Here is a 26,173-nt window from a genome sequence, read left to right on the forward strand (position 1 = left end):
GGATTGAGAAAGATGCAATGTGCTTGGTGTCTGAGATTGGTCGAAAGCAGCAGGCATGTCCACTTCCGTAACAGCTGACGAGCTCTCACTCACCACGACTGTAGTGAGTAAACAAGTGGACATTCTGTGGGTGGAGAACTGCGAGAGAACACTTGCCACGTTGACGGAGGAGAAAGAAGCAGCACATGTAGTTAATGGGGTGGCCGGTGGTTGGCAAGGCCCGCTAGTCAGCATTTTAGGGCAGTGAGATTCCCAGACTGATGCATGTTGATCCTGCATGTTCAGGTTCATGCATATAATAGGCAAATTATTGGATTTTTAGCCTCTACTCAGTAGTGTTTTACAAAGTTGGCAGATCATGTGAATTGTGTTGTCCTTTGTGGTCTCAAAAAAGGGCCAGGGTAGCTAACTCTTGCCAATCCTGTGAACTGCAGACCGTCAACCGCTGCTTGTCTCAGCCAGAATTGTGACTGAGGATGCAGTGCTTGTCGTGGTTGCATTACTCATTGTCTGTGTGGGAAGCCTCAACTTAACATCCGGGACTACCTCCTCTTCCACCTCCTCTGATGAGCTACTCAGCTGCGTGCCCCTGAATTCAGACCAAGTGGGATCTACAACCTAATCATCATCCTCCCTGTTCTCCCATTCCTCACCCTGAGAATCACCATATTCCTATTCCTGCCATGATAGCACAATACAATCCACATGCACCTCAGGTATGAGTCTCATCAGTATCAACTCCACCCCTGGGAGTTAATGTTTGGTGATGAGTGTCTGGATTCTGCTCAGACCCTACTTCATCCAGCCACAAATTCAACTGCAAAATATTTTGCCCATGGGTGCAGATGCTTTCCTCTTCTTGAGTCTGTGAATCTTTGGATCAGAACTGTGATGCTCATGAATAGAATGTGCAAACAGCTGTGAAGACTCGCTCATCTGTGGTTTCCTTCAGTCAGTTGGGCAGTTGGAGAGTTGTGACATGGGGGGAATTGGGGTGACAATTATGAGGACTGTATTGTGTGTGATGTTAAGGTGGAGGAAGAGGAGGAGAGGTCACTTAATGGAGAGCTTGCCATACACTGGAGCACATTTTGTCCCTCATTTAAAAGGCATACCCATGTGCGGCTGCCAAAGAAAGGGATTCGAGCAGCCCGTCCAGTAACAGAAGTGGTCAAAATGCTGCACAATTTCTCACTGCAGCAAAATAAACCTACCCGTATATACTTGAGTATAAGCCGACCCGAGTATAAGCCGACCCGAGTATAAGCCGAGACCCCCAATTTTGCCACAAAAACTGGTAAAACTTAATGACTCGAGTATAAAAACGGAGTTAGTGTCCAAAAAATTACATAATACTTTATTAAATAATTTACAGAAAATACCAGTAATTTTACAACAACATATAAACAATACACTTAGATAAAAAATTCAGGCAGTTAAAGGTGGGAAGTAGCACTGTGGTTGTGAGTATGTGGAAAAAGTGTATATGGTTATTTTCCATTTTGATTTACTGTCTTGTTGCCTGTGTTTTCACAGTAACCATTTTGGAAGAGATGGACTTTCGTGAACGCGAAAAAGCGTGGCTAAATCAGCTAGATCAGGTTTTTAGTGAAAGTGGTGGTAGCACTGTTGATTTTAAGTCTGGAGATACAAGTGGCCTCACGAATAAATATAAAGATCTTCTCAGTAAAAGCACGCGCCTCTGGTGGAATAGGGCTTTTCTGGAGCGATATATTGGATGTGGTTTGGTTCCTAGGGGACTTCGTGTCCAGGTGTTCCCCCTCCTTCGTGGTAAATGATACGGTTTTTGTTGAACAGTGGGAGGAGGCCGCCTCCCTGTGCTCAAAAAGGTTTATGGAACTATTGTCGAAACATAATGAGAAACAACTTAAAGAACTGGATGTTGAGCTAAACACCATACAAGAGGAGATCAACAAGTGTCTTGTTAGTGAGGCAGTAATAAAATTTAAAGAAGAAGTAGACATGTTGTTAAAAAAATGGGAAACAGAAGTGGTACAGAATAAGACGAAAAAATACCAGCGTGATCTGTCTGACCGACAACAAGGGAGAATGTTATGATCCCAATGGCAGAGGATCTCTGATATTCCGGCAAGATAGCAAAAATATAAATACTGCTCTAGGGGGATGGAAACTGGGCTAACCGCATACCTGATCCTGACACAAACAACTAAAAGTAGCCGGTGAACGTGCCTACGTTGGTTCTAGACGTCTCGAGCCAGCCGGAGAACTGACTACCCCTAGAGGGAAAAAATAAGACCTCGCTTGCCTCCAGAGAAATTGAACCCCAAAGATATAGAAAGCCCCCAACAAATAATAACAGTGAGGCAAGAGGAAAACACAAACGTAGAGATGAACTAGATTCAGCAAAGTGAGGCCCAATAGTCTAGATAGCAGAAAATAGATAGTGGACTATGCGGTTAGCAGAAAACCCTACAAAACATCCACGCTGAACATTCAAGAACCCCCACACCGACTGACGGTGTAGAAGGAGAATATCAGCCCCCTAGAGCTTCCAGCGAGTCAAAAATCAAATGTAAAGCAAGCTGGACAAAAACACTGAATAATGCAAACGATCCAAATTGTACAAAACAGACTTAGCTTTTCTTGCATGAGGCAGACTGAAAGGAATCCGGAGGAGACCAAATAGGTCTGGATACAACGATGCCAGGCAAGAGACTGAGTCCAGAGGAGACTCAAATAGGAAACACCCGCTGCTTAACGACACAGCTGGAGCTCAGGCCTGCAACAAGACATACCTAACACAATACCGTTAGTGACCACCAGAGGGAGCCCAGAAACACAGTTCACAACAGTACCCCCCCCCTTGAGGAGGGGTCACCGAACCCTCACCAAGACCCCCAGGGCGATCAGGATGAGCAGCGTGAAAGGCATGAACCAAATCAGCCGCATGAACATCAGAGGCGACAACCCAGGAATTATCCTCCTGACCATAGCCTTTCCACTTAACTAAATACTGGAGTTTTCATCTAGAGATACGAGAATCCAGAATCTTCTCCACCACGTACTCCAACTCGCCCTCAACCAAAACCGGGGCAGGAGGCTCAACATCAGGAACCATAGGCACCTCGTACCGCTGCAACAAGGACCTATGGAACACATTATGAATAGCAAAAGACGCTGGAAGGTCCAAGAGAAAAGACACCGGGTTAAGGATTTCCAAAATCTTATAAGGACCGATAAAGCGAGGCTTGAACTTAGCAGAGGAGACTTTCAAAGGAACATGCCGAGAAGACAACCAAACCAAATCCCCAACACGAAGTCGGGGACCCACACCGCGGCGGCGGTTGGCAAACCGCTGGGCCTTGTCTTGTGACAATTTCAAATTGTCCACCACATGGTTCCAAATCCGCTGCAACCTATCCACCACAGAATCAACCCCAGGACAGTCAGAAGGCTCAACCTGACCCGAGGAGAAACAAGGATGAAAACCAGAGTTGCAGAAAAAGGGTGAAACCAAGGTGGCAGAACTAGCCCGATTATTAAGGGCAAACTCGGCCAGTGGCAAAAAGGTAACCCAGTCGTCCTGATCAGCAGAAACAAAACATCTCAAATAAGTCTCTAACGTCTGATTAGTTCGCTCGGTCTGGCCATTAGTCTGAGGATGAAAAGCCGACGAAAAAGACAAATCAATACCCATCTTAGCACAAAAGGATCGCCAGAATCTGGACACAAACTGGGATCCTCTGTCAGATACAATATTCTCAGGGATGCCATGCAAACGAACCACATTCTGAAAGAACAAAGGAACCAAATCAGAGGAGGAAGGCAACTTAGGCAAGGGCACCAAATGGACCATTTTAGAAAAACGATCGCACACCACCCAGATGACAGACATCTTCCGAGACACCGGAAGATCCGAAATGAAATCCATGGAAATGTGCGTCCAAGGCCTCTTTGGGATAGGCAAGGGCAAAAGCAACCCGCTGGCACGAGAACAGCAAGGCTTAGCCCGAGCACAAATCCCACAGGACTGCACAAAAGAACGCACATCCCGCGACAAGGAAGGCCACCAAAAGGACCTGGCCACCAAATCTCTGGTACCAAAAATCCCAGGATGTCCCGCCAACACCGAAGAATGAACCTCAGAAATAACTCTGTTGGTCCATCCATCAGGGACAAACAATCTCTCTGGTGGACAACGATCAGGCCTATCAGCCTGAAATTTTTGCAGCCCTCGTCGCAAATCTGGGGAAATGGCAGACAAAATTACTCCCTCTCTGAGAATACCAGCCGGCTCAGAGACTCCCGGAGAGTCAGGCACAAAACTCCTAGAAAGTGCATCAGCCTTCACGTTCTTCGAACCAGGCAGGTACGAGACCACAAAGTCAAAACGGGAGAAAAACAACGACCAACGGGCCTGTCTAGGATTCAGGCGCTTGGCAGACTTGAGGTAAATCAGATTTTTATGATCAGTCAAGACCACCACACGATGTCTAGCTCCCTCGAGCCAATGTCGCCACTCCTCAAATGCCCACTTCATGGCCAACAACTCCCGATTACCAACATCGTAGTTCCGCTCAGCAGGCGAAAATTTCCTTGAAAAGAAGGCGCATGGCTTCATCACGGAGCCATCAGAACTTTTTTGCGACAAAACAGCCCCTGCACCAATTTCAGAAGCATCAACTTCAACCTGGAAGGGAAGAGAGACATCCGGCTGGCACAAGACTGGCGCTGAAGTAAACCGACGCTTCAGCTCCCGAAAGGCCTCCACGGCCGCAGGAGACCAATTCGCAACATCAGAACCCTTCTTGGTCACATCCGTCAAAGGTTTAACCACGCTGGAGAAATTAGCGATAAAACGACGGTAAAAATTAGCAAAGCCCAAGAACTTCTGCAGGCTCTTAACAGACGTGGGCTGAGTCCAGTCATGAATGGCATGGACCTTAACTGGGTCCACCTCCACAGTAGAAGGGGAAAAAATAAAACCCAAAAAAGAAACCTTCTGTACCCCAAAGATACATTTTGAGCCCTTCACAAATAGAGCATTCTCCCGCAAAACCTGAAACACCATCCTGACCTGGTTCACATGGGACTCCCAATCATCAGAAAAAACCAAAATATCATCCAGATAAATAATCAAAAATTTATCCAGATATTTCCGGAAGATGTCATGCATGAAGGACTGAAACACAGAAGGAGCATTAGATAATCCGAAAGGCATCACCAGGTACTCAAAATGACCCTCAGGCGTATTAAATGCCGTTTTCCATTCATCTCCCTGCTTTATGCGCACAAGGTTATACGCACCACGAAGATCTATCTTGGTGAACCAACTGGATCCCTTAATCCGAGCAAACAAATCAGACAACAATGGCAAAGGATACTGAAATGTAACAGTGATCTTATTCAGAAGACGATAATCAATACAAGGTCTCAGAGACCCGTCTTTCTTGCCCACAAAAAAGAATCCTGCACCAAGAGAGGACGAGGATGGGCGAATATGTCCCTTCTCCAAAGACTCCTTTATATAACTCCGCATCGCGGCATGCTCTGGCACAGATAAATTAAAGAGTCGTCCCTTAGGAAACTTACTACCAGGAATCAAATCTATAGCACAATCACAGTCCCTATGAGGAGGAAGGGCACTGGTCCTGGCCTCATTAAATACATCCTGAAAGTCTGACAAAAACTCAGGGATCTCAGAAGGAGTAGAAGAAGCAATAGACACCAATGGAGAATCGCCATGAATCCCCTGACACCCCCAACTAGACACAGTCATAGCTTTCCAATCTAAAACTGGATTATGGGCCTGTAACCATGGCAGACCCAAAACGACAACATCATGCATTTTATGCAGCACCAAAAAACGAATCACCTCCCGATGTACAGGAGTCATGCACATGGTCACCTGCGTCCAGTACTGAGGTTTGTTCTCTGCCAATGGCGTAGAATCAATTCCTCTAAGAGGAATAGGATTTTCCAAAGGCTCCAGGACAAAACCGCAGCGCTTGGCAAACGAAAAATCCATCAGACTTAAAGCAGCACCAGAATCCACAAAAGCCATAACTGAGTAAGAAGATAATGAACAAATTAAAGTCACAGACAAAATAAACTTAGGCTGAAAAGTACCAATGGCGACAGGATTAACTTTTTTCTTTAAACGTTTAGAGCATGCTGAGATAACATGTGTTGAATCACCACAGTAGAAACACAACCCATTTTGACGTCTATGATTTTGTCGCTCGGCTCTGGTCAGAATTCTGTCACATTGCATAGAATCAGGTGACCGTTCAGACAGCACCGCCAAAGGATTATCAGATTTGCGCTCCCGCAAACGTCGATCAATTTGAATGGCTAGAGCCATTGAATCATTTAGACCTGTAGGGATAGGAAACCCCACCATCACATCTTTAATGGCTTCAGAAAGACCATTTCTGAAATTTGCGGCCAGTGCACACTCATTCCATTGAGTAAGCATGGACCATTTCCGAAATTTTTGGCAATATACCTCAGCTTCGTCCTGACCCTGAGAGATAACCAGCAACATTTTTTCAGCCTGATTTTCAAGATTAGGCTCCTCATAAAGCAAACCAAGTGCCAGAAAAAACGCATCAACATTCACCAATGCAGGATCTCCTGGCGCCAGAGAGAAGGCCCAATCCTGAGGGTCGCCGCGCAAGAAGGAAATAACAATCTTAACTTGCTGAGCGGAATCACCAGAGGAACGAGGTTTCAGAGACAGAAACAATTTACAATTATTCCTAAAATTCAGGAATTTAGATCTATCTCCAAAAAACGGCTCAGGAATAGGTATTTTTGGTTCAGACATAGGGCTATGGATAACAAAATCCTGAATGCTTTGCACCCTAGCAGCAAGCTGATCCACACTAGAAGTCAAAGTCTGGACATTCATATCTGCAGCAGAGTTTCAGCCACTCAGAGAAAAAGGGGATGGAAAAAGCTAGGCAAACTGCAGCAAAAAAAAACAAAACAAAAACTCAGAACTTCTTTTTAATCCCGCTTCTGCGATGCATTAAACATTTTCTTTTGGCCTGGCATTCTGTTATGATCCCAATGGCAGAGGATCTCTGATATTCCGGCAAGATAGCAAAAATATAAATACTGCTCTAGGGAGATGGAAACTGGGCTAACCGCATACCTGATCCTGACACAAACAACTAAAAGTAGCCAGTGAACGTGCCTACGTTGGTTCTAGACGTCTCGAGCCAGCCGGAGAACTGACTACCCCTAGAGGGAAAAAATAAGACCTCGCTTGCCTCCAGAGAAATTGAACTCCAAAGATATAGAAAGCCCCCAACAAATAATAACGGTGAGGCAAGAGGAAAACACAAACGTAGAGATGAACTAGATTCAGCAAAGTGAGGCCCAATAGTCTAGATAGCAGAAAATAGATAGTGGACTATGCGGTTAGCAGAAAACCCTACAAAACATCCACGCTGAACATTCAAGAACCCCCACACCGACTGACGGTGTGGAGGGAGAATATCAGCCCCCTAGAGCTTCCAGCGAGTCAAAAATCAAATGTAAAGCAAGCTGGACAAAAACACTGAATAATGCAAACGATCCAAATTGTACAAAACAGACTTAGCTTTTCTTGCATGAGGCAGACTGAAAGGAATCCGGAGGAGACCAAATAGGTCTGGATACAACGATGCCAGGCAAGAGACTGAGTCCAGAGGAGACTCAAATAGGAAACACCCGCTGCTTAACGACACAGCTGGAGCTCAGGCCTGCAACAAGACATACCTAACACAATACCGTTAGTGACCACCAGAGTGAGCCCAGAAACACAGTTCACAACAGGAGAACTTATAAGTGGCACAATAGACGGCCTTTTAGCAAAAACTTCTCAAGAGGTCAATCCACGTCTATTTCCTCTGTTTCCTCGGCGGAGGAAAGGACACAAAGAGTGGATAACGTAAGATCAGGAGGGGCTAAAAGAGATTCAGAGAGAAATAATGACTGGAGAGAAGGACGCCTCAGAAATAAACGAAAAATGAATATATCTCCTCCTATGGACAAAAAATCAAAAACTAACATACTTGAGGTAATTAATCTGTCCACTCATGTTCTCTCTGAATCTTAGAAACAAGTGTTGGAACTGGGTCTTTCTTTTTCTCCTTCCAATAATTTTGATTTTTTCATAGCATTGAAGGACTTACATCTGTACGCCCGGAAGATCATCCTTAAGAGACTCCATTTACGCACCTCAGGAAATGCTGAAGCGATTGATCCCATTGAATTAGAGGCCCTCAAAAATTTGGAGGAATTGGAGCGAGAGTCTTCTGTTGAAGGGGTAAGTGCCTCTCCACCCCTTATACGTGCCAGATGTACCACTTTTCCCCCCTTGTCCCTTTGTCCACAGGTGGAAATCTTCACTAAATTGGTAATGGAGGATTTCAATAAAATAACTAATTTTAAAAAGAGAGACAATCTTACAGCCATACAGGAAATTAAGAAGTGGGACGATGTTGTTATCAAACCGGCGGACAAGGGGGGAAATGTGGTCATCTGGCCAGTGGAGAGGTACGAGAAGGAAGCATTCCGACAGTTAAGAAACTGGGACACGTATACCCCCTTACAACAGAATCCCCTCACAAAATTTCAGATCCAATTGCAGAATATCTTAGAGATGGCATTTGAGAGGGGCATCATCAGCAAAAAAACTCTGGGTGGCCTGCTAGTTCAATACCCTGCAATACCGACCTTTTATTTGCTCCCCAAGGTCCACAAAGACCTGATCTCTCCTCCGGGGCGTCCGATTGTCTCTGGCATGGGAGGGCTTTGTGACGCAACTTGTAAATTTATTGAATATTATCTAAAACCACAGGTTGAGACCTTGCCCTCCTATGTCAGGGACACGACGGACGTCCTGAGACGGGTGGATGGCCTTGTCGTGGAGAAGGACATGATATTAGTCACGGCGGATGTTGAGTCATTATATTCTAGCATCCGCCATGTGGATGGGATGAGGGCTACTAGATTTTTCCTTGAGTCCAGCAATATGGACCCTGATTTACGTGAGCTGGTGTTGGAGTTGTTGGAGTTCATCCTAACCCACAATTTTTTTGTTTTTAAGGACCTTTTTTTCTCCAGAGACAGGGCACTGCCATGGGGGCGGCCTGTGCGCCATCGTATGCTAATTTTTTTCTTGGGTATTGGGAACGTGAGGTGTTCCACGGTGGCGCACAGTCCGCCCCCCAAATCCTTGGGTGGTATAGATATATAGATGATGTTCTGTTTATATGGCATGGCCCTGTCCTGGAGTTACAGAAATTTATGGTGGATTTGAACGACAACGACTCCAACATCAGACTCACCTATTCATATCATGAAAATGAAATCTCCTTTCTAGACATCACACTGAGGGTACAAGCTAATGGGGACATTTATACTGATATGTATAGGAAGGAGACGTCGGTGAATGCATTGTTGCATTCAACCTCATCCCATCCACCCTCCACTATAAGAGCCATCCCCATTGGCCAGTTCCTTCAGGCGCGAAGGATCTGTGCCTCAGATACACTCTTTGAGAGACAGGCTGTGGACCTTGGGGAGAGGTTTAAACAGCGTGGTTATAGTGGTCGAACAATAAAAAAGGGGTATTTAAGAGCTAAAAAAACAAAAAGAAGTGATCTTTTGGTGGAGAGACGGAAGGTACAAGGCAAATCCTGGGATGAACAACCTAGATTTATATCCACTTTCAACCACAAGTGGAATGAAATGCGGAGCATCTTAAGGAAACACTGGCCCGTTCTAACCACTGACCCCTTACTAGGCAGCTTTTTGTCTAATCAACCCCTGATGACTGCTCGGAGGAGCAATAGCTTCAAGGATATTTTGGTGCATAGCCACTATGTGGCAAAAACGCCAGATCCCTTTCAAGCAGGGAGACAAAAAAACGGGTTTTTCCCATGTGGCGGCTGCCTTGCTTGTAAGAACCTTGTTAGGTCATTTACCTTTTCTACATCAAATGGGAAGCGGCAATTTCGAATTAATCAATATATAACATGTAGTACAACACATGTTGTATATTATGCAATATGCACCTGCAAGCTTGTCTACATCGGTTTAACATCAAGGGAGTTACGTGTTCGCATTCGCGAGCATGTACGAGATATTGTAGCAGCCAGAGATGTTGAAGATGTAGACAGTTTGAAACCAATTCCGAAACATTTTCGGAAATATCACAATTGTAACCCTAAAGATTTAAAAGCATGGGGCATTGAGAGAATTCGTGTAGGCATAAGAGGTGGGGATGCCAAACAAAAACTGGCCCAAAGGGAGTGCCGCTGGATTGCGGTATTGAACACTCTAGCTCCTGCCGGCCTAAATGAAAACCTGAGTTTCAGTTCCTTTTTATAGTGTTTCTCCAGACTAATCTGTACGTTTTTTTTTCTGTGCTACTTCCCACCTTTAACTGCCTGAATTTTTTATCTAAGTGTATTGTTTATACAGGTCCTTCTCAAAAAATTAGCATATAGTGTTAAATTTCATTATTTACCATAATGTAATGATTACAATTAAACTTTCATATATTATAGATTCATTATCCACTAACTGAAATTTGTCAGGTCTTTTATTGTTTTAATACTGATGATTTTGGCCTACAACTCCTGATAACCCAAAAAACCTGTCTCAATAAATTAGCATATTTCACCCATCCAATCAAATAAAAGTGTTTTTTAATAACAAACAAAATAACCATCAAATAATAATGTTCAGTTATGCACTCAATACTTGGTCGGGAATCCTTTGGCAGAAATGACTGCTTTAATGCGGCGTGGCATGGAGGCAATCAGCCTGTGACACTGCTGAGATGTTATGGAGGCCCAGGATGCTTCAATAGCGGCCTTAAGCTCATCCAGAGTGTTGGGTCTTGCGTCTCTCAACTTTCTCTTCACAATATCCCACAGATTCTCTATGGGGTTCAGGTCAGGAGAGTTGGCAGGCCAATTGAGCACAGTAATACCATGGTCAGTAAACCATTTACCAGTGGTTTTGGCACTGTGAGCAGGTGCCAGGTCGTGCTGAAAAATGAAATCTTCATCTCCATAAAGCATTTCAGCCGATGGAAGCATGAAGTGCTCCAAAATCTCCTGATAGCTAGCTGCATTGACCCTGCCCTTGATGAAACACAGTGGACCAACACCAGCAGCTGACATGGCACCCCACACCATCACTGACTGTGGGTACTTGACACTGGACTTCAGGCATTTTGGCATTTCCTTCTCCCCAGTCTTCCTCCAGACTCTGGCACCTTGATTTCCGAATGACATGCAAAATTTGCTTTCATCAGAAAAAAGTACTTGGGACCACTTAGCAACAGTCCAGTGCTGCTTCTCTGTAGCCCAGGTCAGGCGCTTCTGCCGCTGTTTATTGTTCAAAAGTGGCTTTACCTGGGGAATGCGGCACCTGTAGCCCATTTCCTGCACACGCCTGTGCACGGTGGCTCTGGATGTTTCCACACCAGACTCAGTCCACTGCTTCCTCAGGTTCCCCAAGGTCTGGAATCGGTCCTTCTCCACAATCTTCCTCAGGGTCCGGTCACCTCTTCTCGTTGTACAGCGTTTTCTGCCACATTGTTTCCTTCCAACAGACTTACCATTGAGGTGCCTTGATACAGCACTCTGGGAACAGCCTATTTGTTGAGAAATTTCTTTCTGGGTCTTACCCTCTTGCTTGAGGGTGTCAATGATGGCCTTCTTGACATCTGTCAGGTCGCTAGTCTTACCCATGATGGGGGTTTTGAGTAATGAACCAGGCAGGGAGTTTTTAAAAGCCTCAGGTATCTTTTGCATGTGTTTAGAGTTAATTAGTTGATTCAGAAGATTAGGGTAATAGGTCGTTTAGAGAACCTTTTCTTGATATGCTAATTTATTGAGACAGGTTTTTTGGGTTATCAGGAGTTGTAGGCCAAAATCATCAGTATTAAAACAATAAAAGACCTGACAAATTTCAGTTGGTGGATAATGAATCTATAATATATGAAAGTTTAATTGTAATCATTACATTATGGTAAATAATGACATTTAACACTATATGCTAATTTTTTGAGAAGGACCTGTATGTTGTTGTAAAATTACTGGTATTTTCTGTAAATTATTTAATAAAGTATTATGTAATTTTTTGGACATTAACTCCGTTTTTTTGCCCTATCAATAATTGCTTTAGGAGTGTCCTTTAGATACAAAAAATGTTTTTCTACTAGACTCCACCACTGTGGTTGTATGTGGAAAAAGTGTATATGGTTATTTTCCATTTTGGGTTTGATTTACTGACTCGAGTATAAGCCTAGGGTGGGAAATGCAGCAGCTACTGGTAAATTTCAAAAATAATAATGTCTTTTTGGCATTGATGTTCTCATAAAAAAATTGTGATATATTTTAATGTCATTGTTGATTTGCTTCTGTGTAGATAACTTTGCCAGCTTGATTTCTTTTTTACATTTCATATTTAGATCTTTATACTCCTTAAATGCTACTTCGGTATTCTCGGCTTTCAAGATTGTGAATGCCCTTTGTTTTTGTCTTATTAAACTTTGTACTGTCTTATTTACCCATAATGGTTTCTTTTTTTTCCTTGACATTTTATTACCAGAGGGCATATGCTTTTTACAGAATTTTAGTAGTATTTACTTAAAAATGCTCCATTTATGTTCAGTATCCCAAGTTACCATGACATAGTCAGATTCTACACTATTAAGCTCTTCCCTTAATATGTTGAAATCAACGTTCTTAACCCCTTAATAACCGCTGATACGCCTTTTCACGGCGACAGTTAAGGGTACTTAAACCACAGCACTGTTAATTAACGGCGCTGTGGAAAAATTGTATAGCATCCCCCAGAGTCGGATTTTCTCTGGAGTCTCAGCTGCCGGGGGTAGCTGAGACCCCCAGAGAACATGATTCAAGTTTTTACCAACCCCCAGGTTGCAATCGCTGTTATTAACCGTATAACGGCAACCGCAAAAAAAAGCGCGATTTGCCATTTAAAATGTGATCACACATCAGAGGACAGAGAAATAGGGTCCCAATGCCCCCCGACACTTACTAGTGTTTCCCGGTGTCCCTGGGTCCTCCTGCTTCCCTCCACGGCTGCTGGCATCTTCTTCCTGTAAGAAAATGGTGGGCGCATAGGCAGTGCACCAGCGGAGATCTGCTGGCCGGCACCTGGCAACAATAGGTAAATAACACAGTGATCAAAAGAAAAAAAACTGTAAATACCCCCCCCCCCTTTATCAACCCCTTAGTTAGGGAAAAATAATAAAATAAAGAAAATGTATTTATTTCCATTTTCCTTTTAGGGTTAAAATTGGGCTAAAGTGAGTTGGGCTAAAGTTGGAGGTAGGGTTAGGGTTGGTGCTAAAATTGGGGTTAGGGTTAGGACTAAAGTTAGGGTTAGAGTTGGGATTAGGGTTAGGGTTGAGATTAGGGATAGGGTTGGGATTAGGGTTAGATTTGTTGTTAGGGTTATGGTTGTGATTAGGGTTAGGCGTGTGTTGGGATTAGGGTTGGAATTACGGTTAGGGTTGTGATTAGGGTTATGGTTAGGGTTGGGATTAGGGTTAGGGGTGTGTTGGGGTTAGGGTTGTGACTATGGTTATAGTTAGGGTTGGGATTAGGGTTAGGGGTATGTTTGGGTTAGGGTTGTGATTAAGTTTATGGTTAGGGTTGGGATTAGGGTTATGGGTGTATTGGGGTTAGGGTTGGAGTTAGAATTGGGGAATTTCCACTGTTTAGGTGCATCAGGGGTGTGGAGAAACAGGGTCAGTGAGTGCTCTCGTCTGCTGGCCTGGCTGTCTTTAGCAAGACTGCATGGACCACGGCTCATACCATTAAAAGCCCACTCTATCTCCCAGTGGGCAATACACTACACAGACAACACAGGGTTAAGGTAAAACAGTGTGGCAATACTTTATTGAACCACAACACATAATAGCAAACAGAGCAATCCCACCAATTACCCCAAGATGGTGCACATTACAGGGCCTCACCCTTCCGCTAACTCGCCGATATAATGGTAGATGTTACGTCCAAGCTCCCAGGGTCGCTACTCCATCTGTGGATGCACGCAGAGAGGAGGTAACGACAAGCATAGGGAGATATCCGAGAGCAGTCCTGTGTTCTTTCTGAGTCCAACAGACCCTCGGCTAAGATCCTGAAGAGTCTTTACAAGGTCAAAAGCCAGATGACATGATGTCAGAGCTCCCAGGGTCGCTACTTCATCTGTGGATGCACGCACAGAGAAGAGGTAACGACAAGCATAGGGAGATGTCCAAGAACTGTCCATAGAGTCCATACAAAGTCCAAAGCCAGTTTTCATGATGTCAGAGATCCCAGGGTTGCTACTTCATCAGTGGATGCATGCACAGAGAAGAGGTAATGACAAGCATACGGAGATGACCAAGAACTGTCCATAGAGTCCATACAAGGTCCAAAGCCAGTTGACACGAGAGTCACCACCTGGCTTATCTGACCATCTCCGTGGAACCAGGCAACCAGCGGGTCCCAAACCTGGCTTTCTCCAAACATATCCATGGTTTAGAGAGATGGTCACTGGATCAGATCTGTGTCCTTCCAAGCGGAGCCGAAAACCCCTAGGTTGCTTCCTATAGAATCATAGATCAGTGTCCCTCGTGATGGGGCCATGATGAATTGGCTGCAGTCCTTTCTCTTGTCTGTTGGGTGGTTTGCAGAATGTCTGGCTGGTAGCTCTGTGTTACTTCAGTCCCCCAGGATGTGATCTCTGAGTCTTTTTATACCCAAGGCGTGTAAGCTATTTTTAGAAATACCCAGGGTCCTTCAGTCCAACATCAAGATAAGGTAAACAATGGTGATGGGATCAAGGTAGCACTATTAGCATATCAGCACACATCAATAAACAAAGCTTAACACACTCTATGTACAGTCACTATTACAGACTTACACAGTATGTTAGATAGTATATCAGTTGGCAAGTCTGTCTTCTTGACCCACCAGACATAAACACTTAAATTCACAAGCCAATATACAGATAAAAAGCCAGTTCTTTTGGTTTGCAAAAACATGGTTGTCTGGGAAATTAAGATACAATCTGGTTTCTTCAAATGCGACATGGCGTCACCATTGATTCCAGCCAATTTTGCGTTCAAAAAGTCTAATGATGCTCCCTCCCTTCTGAGCTCTGCTGTGCGCCCAAACAATGGTTTACCCCCACATATGGGGCATCAAAGTACTCAGGACAAATTGGACAACAACTATTGGGGTCTACTTTCTCCTGCTACCCTTGCAAAAATAAAATAAAATGGGGGCTAAAAAATAATTTTTGTGGGAAAAAAAGATTTTTACTTTTCACGGCTCTGCGTTATAAACTTCTGTGAAGCAATTGGGTGTTCAAAGTGCTCACCACACATCTAGAAAAGCTACTTGGGGGGGTCTAGATTCCAAAATGGGGTCACTTGTGGTGGGTTTCTACTGCTGAGGCACATCAAGGGCTCTGCAAGCGCAACATGATGCCCCCAGACCATTCCATCAAAGTCTGCATTCCAAAACATCACTACTTCTCTTCTGAGCCCCGATGCGGACTCGGGAGAAATTGGACAACAACTTTTGTGGTCCAATTTCTCTTGTTTTCCTTGGGAAAATAAAAAATTGTGGGCTAAAAAATCATTTTTGTGGAAAAAAAATATTTTTTATTTTTATGGCTCTACGTTATAAGCTTCTGTGAAGCACTTGGGGGTTAAAAGTGCTAACGACACATCTGAGTAAGTTCATTAGGGGGTCTAGTGTCCAAAATGCTGTCACTTGTGGGGGTTTCCACTGTTTAGGCACATCAGGAGCTCTGCAAACACGACATGTCATCTAATCTCAATTCCAGCCAATTTTGCATTGAAAAAAGTCAAATGGCACTCCTTCTTTTCCAAGCCCTGCCATGCGCCCAAACAGTGTTTACCCCCACATATGGGGTATCGTTGTACTCAGAAGAAATTTAACAACAAATTTTTTTGTTCATTTTCTCTTTTTACACTTGTGAAAATAAAAAAAAAATTAGTTATGAAGTAAAATGTTTGTAAAAAAAGTTAAATGTTAATTTTTTCCTTCCACATTGCTCAGTTCCTGTGAAGCACATAAAGGGTTAATAAACCTCTTAAATGTGGTTTTGAGCACCTTGAGGGGTGCAGTTTTTAGAATGGTATCACTTTTGGGTATTTTCTGTCATGTACACCACTCAAAGTTACTTTAAATGTGAGAAGGTCCCTAAAAAAAATGTTTTTTAAATTTTGTTGTAAAAATGAGAAATCGCTGGTCAACTTTTAACCCTTATAACTTCCTAACAAAAACAGTTTTGTTTCCAAAATTGTGCTGATGTAAAGTAGACATGTGTGAAATATTATTTACTATTTTGTGCCACATACAGTATCTCTCTGATTTAAGGGCATAAAAAGTCAAAGTTAGAAAGGTGCAAAATTGTAAAATTTTTTGCCATATATATATTTTTTTTTAAATAAATAAACGCAAGCAATATCAAAGAAATGTTTCCACTACCATGAAGTACAATATGTCATGAAAAAACAGTCTCTGAATCAGCGGGATCCATTAAAGCTTTCCAGAGTTATAACCTCATAAAGTGACAGTGGTCAGAATTCTAAAAATTGGCCTGGTCATTAAGCTGCAAATTGTCTCCGTCACTAAGGGGTTAGTTAAAGTTCCAGGTTTTGGCATTTTCCCATTTGAATATTTGAATGAAAATTACATTGAAACTTACAATGTTATGGTTACTGCATCCCAAATGCTCCCTGACCTTAAGGGTACCGTTACACAAAACGATTTACCAACGATCACGACCAGCGATACGACCTGGCCATGATCGTTGGTAAGTCGTTGTGTGGTCGCTGGAGAGCTGTCACACAGACAGCTCTCCAGCGACCAACAATGCCAAAGTCCCCGGGTAACCAGGGTAAACATCGGGTTACTAAGCGCAGGGCCGCGCTTAGTAACCCGATGTTTACCCTGGTTACCATCGTAAATGTAAAAAAAAAAAAACAGTACATACTCACATTCCGGTGTCCGTCAGGTCCCTTGCCGTCTGCTTCCCGCACTGACTGACTGCCGGCCGTAAAGTGAAAGCAGAGCACAGCGGTGACATCAGAGAGAGGCTTGTAGCAAACTTCAATTAGTAGCTTTCCATTATTGCCATCCCCATGTACAGTATATTATTTACCCATAGTGACTCTACATTGCTGTAACTCCCCCCAATGTCTTCATTGAGCACAGGTTTTAATTTGGATTTTACGAGGATGCACGCCCCTCCTCCTTTTTTTATCTTTCCTGTCCTTTCTAAATGTAGTGTAACTCTCCACGTGCGTTACCTAGTTGTGGCTCTTGTCAACCAGGTTTCCGAAATGCCCACCACATCGTATTCCGTGACTGTCATAAGAGTCTCCAGTTCATTCATTTTGTTAGCTAGACTTCTTGCATTTGCCAGCAGACTTTTAATACTATTAGCACATTTATTGCTCCTACTCAGCTCCCTGCTTTCCTTGCATATCCCAGCCCCCTAAATGCTCATTTACACCTACTGCCTCCCTCTCTCTGTCTACTCTAGCTATCCCATTATTAGCCCAACTACCCTCCCTCACCCCAGATCCTAGTTTAAAAGCTCCTCCATCTGTCTTGCCATTTTTTCCCCAAACACAGTTGCACCCTCCCCATTGAGGTGCAGCTCATCGCTACCATTGAGTCTGTAGCCGACAGAGAAGTTGACCCAATTCTCCAGGAACTCAAATCCTTCCTTCCTGCACTAATTTCTAAGCCACTTAAGCTGCACATTTAGATTCATTATCTGGGCTTTCAAACATGTAAGTTGCTGGCATCGAGTGCAGACATGTTCACCCTCAAACGGTTGCTCAAGGCATGCGTACATCTCACAAGATGCACACCTGGTAGCATTATATATGGAGCACATATTCATTGGGGATAAACCGTACAGATAAAAGCAAAAAACATGGAACTATACTCTTGTGTTAAACTATGATATTGCGTTTAACTATGGACTTATCTGAAGCCTCGGACTTCAAGACAGGCCTCTATCCACTCAGCAGCCCTTGCTTAGAGTATCTGTAACTTGTAGTCCACCCAAAGCACAGCACAGCTGACTGCTGCTGTGCCATTTGCAAATTTCTACTGTGGGTCAATCGATGCCAGTTTTCATGGTGTCTTTCCCTAATTTTAGCTGTTTGAGAGGCTTTTTGCCACTCCCTTAAAGTGTTGTATATACGTTTGTTTTGGCCTCCCATTGAATCTAATGGGGTTCGAACCGTTTGTCGAACATGTTCGGCGAACGTCTAATTGTTCGGCAAACCGAACCGCTTATCTCTATTCATCACCCATTGTAGACATTGTTTATAAAATAAATAATAAAAAAATGGTGTGTGTTCCCTCGTAATTTTTTAAACCAGCAGAGGGAAATCCAGTGCTTGGGGCTGATGTTAATATTCTGGCATTCTGGCAAAAGTGCCAATAGCTATAAATGTTTCCAGGCCATTAATATCAGCCCACAAACCTTGTCTTAGCTCCTGAATCTGCCCTCAGTCTGTACCCTCCCCCCACCCAGGGAAGAAGGGAGTAGTGTCACGTACTACACCAACCAGGCTAACAGGGTAATATGAACAGGGGTATCGAAAAATACCAAACATACAAATAAAAGAGGGATGCACTGGGGAGTGGAAGATTGGGTTAAAACAAAGTAGTAGAAGAAAGGGAATTATCACACACTCAAAACCTAGCAACAGTCACAGATAAATCCACCAACTGTCTACTCTAATAACCACCAACAACCTCCAGCTATGCAGCAAAAGTTACTCTGATAATTAGTGTTAGCCAGGACCCAGTTTATATAGGAGAAGGGGGTGGCTAACAGTGCAAAGTTGAGAGCCTAAACTCCTCAGGAGCTCTCAACTGAACAGATTAACGCCTACACTGCCAAAAGAAATTTCCACCATTTAATACGAAGGTGAAGTGCTTCTAACCAGTGCAAGAGTAAGAGAAATCAGACGTTGCATTCTTCTGGCTCCTCTCTATCGCGATAAACACATGACAAACACCATATTCCTCACCTGTTTGACCATAATCCATTTGTCCCATTCCATAATCCATATCTGCTTCATCTGGATGCCTTGCTGAATGGTGGCATGATGTGACCGTTCAGCCTGACATTGAGGAGACACTGAGCTGAGCATCAGAGCACAGCTTCAGTGACCCGTGATGACGTTATTGAGGTTACCACAGATCACTGAAGCTGCAGTTCCGACAAGCAGCTCATTGTGAGCGGCCCGATGAACTGCGGTGACCTCAATGAGATAACCTCTAGCACCATGAGAAAATTCTCACAGTGCTAGTGGTGATGTCATGAAGGTTAGTGGGTTAGTGCAGTTCATCATCCGACTCACACTGAACTGAGCATGGGAATATATGGAAGTGGCCAGCGGTAGCCTTAATGCTGTTACCACTAGTCACTGAAGCTGCATCCCAAGCTCAGCTTCGTGTGTCCTATATTTATGGCTGAATGGTCACATCATGCCACTGCTCAGCCATGTAGTGGATTGTCGTCGGACAGGTGAGGAATATGTTTTTTTATTTTCATTTTTACAGCAATAAATGGGAAAATGAGGGTGGGGAGTGCTTTATTTCAATTAAAGGACTTTATTTTTGCTGTCTATTTTTTACAATATGACTATGAGGTTATTCATTGGGAGCATCTTATAGACACTTCTCTATTACTAACCCCTGGGTTTGATGTCAGCTAACAGAACAAAGCTGACATCAACCTCAACCCTATTACCCCACTTGCCACAACATCAACCCCAACCTTATTACCCCACTTACCATTGCACCAGAGCAAGTGGGAAGAGAGAGGATAAACGCCAGCCTTGGTTCATCTTATGGATGCACCATATCTGGGGTAACTGAGGGCCGATTGTCCCCTTTCCCAGATTAGTAACATCAGCTCCCAGCCATGGGTTTTCCGTCTTCTTTTTATCAAAATTATGTGGGAGGGGGGCGTGGCTATGTAGCCGGAGAAGAAAGACGCACTAAGTGGAAGCTCCATCTATCCTAAACTAATCCTGCCATATATACCGCACTTCAGTAAGTGTTACCGACAGGGGCTGGAACCCCTCTCTCTGAGGAACCTTGTGAGCCCTCCGGACGGCTGCTGCGCTGATCTGAGGCGGCAGGAGCTGCGGGGACAGAGATGCCAGGAGGACCCACGTGCAGCGGCAGCCCTCTTCGGCGTGCGCATTCCGGGACACAGGACACGGCGCCACCACCTCCTGCTGAAGCCGGACTCTCTTCTCACCGGAGCTGACAGGGACAGGATCGCAGCGGTGAGAGCTGTGCTGGTGCACAGAAGTTGGGAGGCCTGAGGGGGACAGCGGTGCTCACGGGGAGCAGCGGCCATTAATACAGCGCGCTCCCTAACGGCAAAGGGAGCGGCGCCTAGTACACCTGCGGTGCTGCTTTGAAGGTGATCGAGCATTTAAGAAACTAGAGGGGCGGTGCGGTGTGTGCCCTGAAATATTGGGCCCTGTGCCCCCCCTGTCATACAGTCGCTTCATTGACAGCACTATAATATCGGGAATTAACCCCCTCCCTGCTGCTTCCCCTCTGTACACGGACTGAGTGCCCACCCAATCATATAGGGCCTAAGCAATCATCCGGACAGCCACCCTGTGATCCTCATTATTAATATTTGTCAAGCTTGTGGAGCCTTGGAACTCAGTCCAGTACTATACAGGACCTGGGGTCAGAGTTCGGTTCATCTACAACCATAAAATCAGAGCACAGCTTATCTACAATTACCTCTGAAGTCACTTTGTGGGATCCCCTTGTGTGTACCCACCATGCAGCATCCTAGAGGAGCGACGGCTGCTGAAAAACTTAAAAAATATGCCAAGGATGATTCTCATGATAATGTACGCAACCTTAAAAATAACCCTGCATCATCTCAGCGCAGGGGTCGCCCCTCTGATGGTACTGGGGAGGGAGAAGAGGATGAGCTGACTCTTAAACAGGCATCGGAGCAATTGATGCAGGCTATCTCCCTCACTAGATCATCTCTTACGGAGAAAATAGAAGATGTGCATACTGAGGTGGGCCGCCTGCGACATGACATGCAAGCTATGAGAGGGCACATTTCGGAGGTTGAAATGAGGGTGTCTCATATAGAAGACACTATCACTCCTATGGAGGCTAAACTGACTAAAGCTACTGGATCCGTAAATGCTTGGAAGCAAAAGGCAGATGATTTGGAAAATAGGCTACATCGCAATAATATCCGAATTATAGGTCTTCCGGAGCGGTCAGAGGGTCAGCGGCCCGAGCAATTCTTAGAGGAATGGCTTAAGTCTTCACTGGGAGATGGATTCTCCTCAACATTTTCGGTGGAGAGAGCCCATAGGGTACCAACGAGACCTCTCCCTCCCAGAGCCCCGCCACGACCTTTCCTGGCACGTCTCCTTAATTGCAGAGACAGGGATGCTATCCTTTGATTGGCCTCATTAAATTTGATAATGCCACCATATCGATTTTCACAGATTTTTCCATTGAACTTCAAAAGCAGCGGGCACGATTTATGGATATTAAGAAGCAACTCAGAGATAAGAACATCGTCTACTCTATGCTCTATCCAGCCCGGCTCCGTATCGTCCATAAGGGCTCCTCCTTATTTTTCACAGACCCAGCGGAGGCGACTGAGTGGCTGCGGTCTCACGGAGAGCCGAATGTGGAAGATTCTTAATCTGGGTTCCTTGACTAATGGCAATATAACTAGAGCTTTCCGTATGGGTGCGGAAAATGTCAACAATACCGGACACTGAATCCAGTGAGGGTATCCCCTTTTCAATCTGACTGTGGGAGTATGGAAATACTCTCCCCTACTGTTCAAGTTTTTTCGTTTAATTTGGTTTTATGTACCAGTTTTGATTGTTTACTAAGTAAGACTGCCGCTGATTCTAACTCTTTGCCCTGCATGATGCTGCCGAAATGCACCCGAATAATAATGATATGCATTAACTCTTCCTTTAAAAGTAAACATAGGGGCTGAAATTATATGTATGACCTGGAATATACGAGGTATCAAAACCCCTAGAAAGAAAATTAAGGTATTTTCACAGATAAAAAGATGTCACCCTCACATCGTAGCACTAATAGAAACACATTTAACAAGGGACACGGCTCGATGTATGCAAAAACCGTGGGTACAGTGGTCCCTACATGCCTTCCACACTAGTTATTCAAGAGGGGTCTCTCTACTGATGCACAAGGAGGTCAGATTGGAGGCCAAGGAGGTGAGACATGATCCCGAGGGTCGTTTCGTCTTTGTGCATGCATTCATCAACTCACGAGAGTATGTGTTGTTATGTATCTATAACCCCCCTCCTGCCAACATGTCAATCCTCCGTATGGCTCTAAGCTTCTCCTTAAAATATCCGGAAGCCAACGTTATCTGCATGGGAGACTTTAACTTAGTTATGAATCAATCCATGGATAGATTGAGATTAGATGACGCAGCATCAGGGGAAACTTTACCTCAACCCCCCTCCAAATTGGCACTGTTTATGGATGGTAGTGGTTGGCTAGATTTATGGAGAATAAGTCACCCAGAGGTCAGAGGGTACACTTGCCATTCATCTACTAGACAGTCTTTATCTCAAATAGACTATATATTTGGGTCGGGCAGTTTGGCATTGTGGGTGGATAGTATTGAACATGGTAGTCGGGGGATCTCAGTTCACAGCCCAATTATTCTTAAACTTAAATTTGGACAATCCGATAATAATAGATCCTGGAAATTGAATCCTTTTTGGTTAAAATTTATAGACTCTAGTGATCGGACGATTGATCAGTTGAATAGTTTCATTCTAACACACTCGGAACTCCAAAACCTCGGTTTATTTTGGGACACCCTGAAGGCATACTTGAGAGGGTGCTTGTCCTCCACTATCTCCTATATTAAGAGGGTAACGGCGAGGGAGTATGAGGAGATAGAGCAAAGATTAAAAGATTCAGAGGCCACTTATATAGCTAATCAGTCCAGCAGTAATAGAATCGAATGGCTTACTTCCCAGAGACTATATACCCAACACGCAGATGTTAAGTCAAAACGCAAATTATTTTTTACTCGCCAGTCCTATTTTGAGCTGGGGAATTAGGCCAGTACACTTCTGGCCTTCTTGGTATGCCAACACAATACCTCCAATACAATATTACAGATCCGGGTGTCCGATGGCTCGTTAGTATCCTCTACTGATGGAATACTTCAGGGCTTTTATGATTATTATACCTCGTTGTACAAGTCTAGCAGTGGTTTTGATATTGATGAATGCTTGGATTATTTATCAGATATAACATTCCCCTCGCTAAGCCCATCCCAACAAGCCCTTATGGAGGCTGAATTTACCCTGGAAGAGGTAGAACATGCTATAACAGATATGGCAACTGGGAAGGCCCCGGGACCTGATGGGTTTCCCATTGAGTTCTATAGGAAATACCGTGACAAACTGGCACCTATACTGCTGAAGGTACTCAAGGGAATATGGGAGGGGGAATCTGTACCCGAAACGTTTTATGATGCTAATTGTTGTGAATTCTGTTCTCGAGCTCCCTCCTGTGGTTATGAATGGTACTTCTGCGAGTTCTGTTCATGGACTCCCTCTGGTGGCTGTGAGTGGAGCTGCTGGTTCTGAGATTCCTTCTCCAGCTGATCTCGTTCAGGTCTTGGCTGGCTGCTCTATTTAACTCCACTCAGATCATTACTTGATGCCACCTATCTGTTATCCATAGGTGAAGGATCTACCGTAGATTCAATTAAGGGGAAATGGGGACAGCTTCTTCCAGACACACTGGGAGAGGAATGGGATGAAATCTTGGAATCTCCAACTAAGGTCTCCCCATCAGTTAATAATAGGATGACCCAGCTGTACATTATGTATCAATCCTATCTGACCCCGACTCGTCTTTTTAAAATGGGTCATCTACACTCATCAGACTGCTTGAGGTGTCATTCTAGTGATGCAGATTTTATCCATATGATATGGAAATGTCCTGTTGTCTTTCAATACTGGAGTGAGGTGACGATATTATTGACATCATTGGTGTCGATCTCTGTCCCACTTGAACCCCTAGTATGCTTATTTGGAGTGTGGGAGGCAGAGACTTGGGATCATCATACGGGAATTTTTCTGAGGGAGACGCTGTTTTTGGCACGAAAGGTGTTGGCTCTGCGATGGATGGGTGGTTCTTGTCCAACTCTTAGAGCACGGGTTGACTTGGTGAACTCAATTATTCCGTATGAGCGGACACTGTATCAGAATAAGGGAGGATATTAGCGAAGGGAATGAGGATGTCGAGTCCATATGGGTCGAAATTCATGGAGGGAAAAATGGTAACAAAATTCTCATTGGGGTCTGTTACAAACCCCTCAAATATAACAGAAATCATGGAAAGTCTACTTCTAAAGCAGATAGATGAAGCTGCAACCCATAATGAGGTCCTGGTTATGGGGGACTTTAACTACCCGGATATTAACTGGGAAACAGAAACCTGTGAAACCCATAAAGGCAACAGGTTTCTGCTAATAACCAAGAAAAATTATCTTTCACAATTGGTGCAGAATCCAACCAGAGGAGCAGCACTTTTAGACCTAATACTATCTAATAGACCTGACAGAATAACAAATCTGCAGGTGGTCGGGCATCTAGGAAATAGCGACCACAATATTGTACAGTTTCACCTGTCTTTCACTAGGGGGACTTGTCAGGGAGTCACAAAAACACTGAACTTTAGGAAGGCAAAGTTTGACCAGCTTAGAGATACCCTTAATCTGGTAGACTGGGACAATATCCTCAGAAATAAGAATACAGATAATAAATGGAAAATGTTTAAGAACATCCTAAATAGGCACTGTAAGCTGTTTATACCTTGTGGGAATAAAAGGACTAGAAATAGGAAAAACCCAATGTGGCTAAACAAAGAAGTAAGACAGGCAATTAACAGTAAAAAGAAAGCATTTACACTACTAAAGCAGGATGGCACCATTGAAGCTCTAAAAAACTATAGGGAAAAAAATACTTTATCTAGAAAACTAATTAAAGCTGCCAAAAAGGAAACAGAGAAGCACATTGCTAAGGAGAGTAAAACTAATCCCAAACTGTTCTTCAACTATATCAATAGTAAAAAAAATAAAAGCTGAAAATGTAGGCCCCTCAAAAAATAGTGAGGAAAGAATGGTTGTAGATGACGAGGAAAAGGCTAACATATTAAACACCTTCTTCTCCACGGTATTCACGGTGGAAAATGAAATGCTTGGTGAAATCCCAAGAAACAATGAAAACCCTATATTAAGGGTCACCAATCTAACCCAAGAAGAGGTGCGAAATCGGCTAAATAAGATTAAAATAGATAAATCTCCGGGTCCGGATGGCATACACCCACGAGTACTAAGAGAACTAAGTAATGTAATAGATAAACCATTATATCTTATTTTTAGGGACTCTATAGCGACGGGGTCTGTTCCGCAGGACTGGCGCATAGCAAATGTGGTGCCAATATTCAAAAAGGGCTCTAAAAGTGAAGCTGGAAATTATAGGCCAGTAAGTCTAACCTCTACTGTTGGTAAAATATTTGAAGGGTTTCTGAAGGATGTTATTCTGGATTATCTCAATGAGAATAACTGTTTAACTCCATATCAGCATGGGTTTATGAGAAATCGCTCATGTCAAACCAATCTAATCAGTTTTTATGAAGAGGTAAGCTATAGGCTAGACCACGGTGAGTCATTGGACGTGGTATATCTCGATTTTTCCAAAGCGTTTGATACCGTGCCGCACAAGAGGTTGGTACACAAAATGAGAATGCTTGGTCTGGGGGAAAATGTGTGTAAATGGTTAGTAACTGGCTTAGTGATAGAAAGCAGAGGGTGGTTATAAATGGTATAGTCTCTAACTGGGTCGCTGTGACCAGTGGGGTACCGCAGGGGTCGGTATTGGGACCTGTTCTCTTCAACATATTCATTAATGATCTGGTAGAAGGTTTACACAGTAAAATATTGATATTTGCAGATGATACAAAACTATGTAAAGCAGTTAATACAAGAGAAGATAGTATTCTGCTACAGATGGATCTGGATAAGT

Source organism: Ranitomeya variabilis, chromosome 5 (assembly GCF_051348905.1).
Source record: "Ranitomeya variabilis isolate aRanVar5 chromosome 5, aRanVar5.hap1, whole genome shotgun sequence".
Classification (NCBI taxonomy): domain Eukaryota; kingdom Metazoa; phylum Chordata; class Amphibia; order Anura; family Dendrobatidae; genus Ranitomeya; species Ranitomeya variabilis.